A 2,718-nucleotide genomic window follows, 5' to 3' on the forward strand; every position below is an offset into this window, starting at 1 on the left:
TGTGAGGTCCCCCTAAAAATTCATACCAGACCCTTAATCCAAGCATACAGTCACACTGGACAGGAAAAAAAGGGGGGGTGAGCATGTGCTCAACAGAGAGAGGGGTTGATCAGAACAAGAGCCTCTTCTATGTGTCAGGGTTGTGGGGGTCTGCAGGCTTAGCAGAATCTGGAAGTCCCCTTAAAAATAAGGCACCCCACAGATATTGCCTTTATTGTCATTTGTAAGAGGTTCATCATTAACAAAAAAAAAAAAAAAAAGTAACCTAGACATAAAGACACCCAAATGTTTGACAAGTCCTTTATTAAAAATAAGTCAATAAAGTAGTCTGGGAGTTCCGTTCTGCTCCAGCTGACTGCTCCAGCACAGCTGTTATCCCCACTTCCTGGGCATCAGGGATTCCATGGGGGTTACCCATATGCCTAGAGGTTTGGCCAGGAGGAACTTATCTCGCCAGCTTGACTCCTGTACAGCGGGACCTGGGCCTTCCAAGGTAGTGCCCACAAATCAGCAAGGAGAAGGCACAGAGGGAGAGGAGTCTATTGCCGATATGGATATAGCTACCCAGGAGGCCTGCTCCACACTGGGTTTTTAGTGAGTATGTATTCATCTCCAGTATCTTCCCCGGCTTCCACGGAGTCATTATTAGAGAGGATATTTGGCACATTGCTACTCACGCCTATGGGAGACATTACCACTTCCCTTATACAGCCTGATTCGAGCCCTGCACAGCTTTATGTTAATAATACTGATTTGAATTCCCTTATGGCCGCTATTTCTGAAATGCTGTCATGCCGCCTAACCCAAACTGCCTCACAGATCACTTCTGCTATACAGGCATATTTACAACACATTGGCACGCGGATGGAAGCCATAGAGCAGAAAGTTGATCACACAATGTCCACAACCAACCAGAATACGGCCCGTATACAGGACCTTCGGGAGAAGCTTGAAGCCGCTTTATCGAAGATAGATGATCTGGAGAATAGATCTTGACGCTGTAATTTCCGGATTAGAGGCCTACCAGAGTCTGTTAAAGATATTCATCCTGCAATATTCTCCTTTATTAAAGAGCTACTTCCTGACAAACCTGACCATCGTTTGGAACTTGATAGGGCTCATAGGGTTCTGCAACCTCTACGTTCAAATGGTCTTCCTAGGGACTTTGTAGTCGAGCCTCATTTCTACAAGCTAAAGGAAGAAATCATGAGAGCATTCAGAAAGGCAGAGAACTTATCCATTCAAGGTCATCCTGTACAGGTTTTTGCGGACCTTTCCCCCACTACAATCCAGAAAAGGCGCTCCCTAAAACCATTATTGCATGCCTCGTCTCAGAAAGCAGTGATATATTGGTGGTCTTTTCCATTCCGCCTGCAGTTTTTCTATCAAAATAAGTCATATGGGTTCTCCTTTGGGAGATTTACTGAGAGAGAACACATACTTCTACAACTGGGTTTCCTCCCTCAATATCCTCACCCATCATCTTCTCATAGAAGCTCCAGAAGGCAGATATATTCTCTTGTCAGGGTCCCTGGATGGGCATATGTATACATTAATTTCCTATTACGCACCAAATTTGGGTCAGATTAATTTTTTCACTTCCATGTTACAAAATATACTTTCCTATGTAGAGGGTACGGTTGTGTTGGGGGGAGACTCTAATGTAACTTTAGATCAATCCCTTGATAAGAGCAGGAATGGGAAACTTTGCCTTAAATGCCCCACTAAACAAAGCCTTCATCTTGCGAAACTTATACACTCCAACGGGCTGGTGGACATTTGGCAGGAGCGCTATCCGCCAACAAGAGACTACACACACTTTTCTGCCGCTCATCAGACCTTTTCAGGATCACATCTTCATCTCAACTTTGGACATTCAGGGAATGTACAAATCCCTTATTTGGGATACGGAGCTATGAGATCATTCCATGGTCCTTTTGCTCAAACATCGCCCCCTGCAGCCTTAGGGGACCTTTTTGTTGGTGCCTTAATGAATCTCTACTTAGTGACCCTGTTCAATGTACTATTCTGGAGAAAGAGATGAAAGATTTTTTGCTTATAAATGACACTGGTGAGGTCTCCCCTGTGACGCTATGGGCTGCACATAAACCGATAATTGGAGGGAAACTCTCAACGAAAACGAGAGCATCAGGCTGACTTGGTTAAATTGGAAAAATACTTTCATCTTCTGAGTAAGCGTCACAAAAAGAATCCAACACGCAGGTTAAGCTGGACTTTGTGCTCTTGACACTGAGTTTAACTTTGACTACAGAAGCAGAAAATAACTTATGGTGGACTGGGGCACGCTTCTACTGTCAAAAAAGATAGGATTGGTTCCATGCTGGCGACCCAATTGCCTCCCAAGTACTGTTCCTACTCCTTCCCCAGAATTCACTCTCTCTCTCTCTCAGGCATCCTTGCTCAAAACCCACAACAGTCACACTAAGATTATTTCTTGCTAGGGATTCCCCTCCCCAAAACTGCTGAGTAACATTGCTCCAGACTTGACGACCCTATGTCTGAACTGGAGGTCTTGGATGTCATCAAATACCTAAAGAAGGGCTCCATCCCGGGGCCACACGGATTCTTGCATTGTTATTACAAAACTTGTGACAACACTCTCCCCCTATCTGATGCATTTCTTTAATTCTCTCCTGAATGGTGACCTCCTGGATGCAGCTTCTAATCTAGCACACATTTCGGTTATTCCTAAACCAG

General features: G+C 44.6%; 1 pseudogene; it reads left to right on the forward strand.

Moving 5' to 3' along the window:
* Nucleotides 1-600: 600 nt before the first annotated feature.
* Nucleotides 601-1,590, forward strand: LOC149436849 (uncharacterized; annotated as a pseudogene).
* Nucleotides 1,591-2,718: the final 1,128 nt, after the last annotated feature.

The sequence above is a fragment of the Staurois parvus genome, unplaced genomic scaffold (assembly GCF_062004578.1).
Source record: "Staurois parvus isolate SC_StPar_1 unplaced genomic scaffold, SC_StPar_1.0 ptg001330l, whole genome shotgun sequence".
Classification (NCBI taxonomy): Eukaryota; Metazoa; Chordata; class Amphibia; order Anura; family Ranidae; genus Staurois; species Staurois parvus.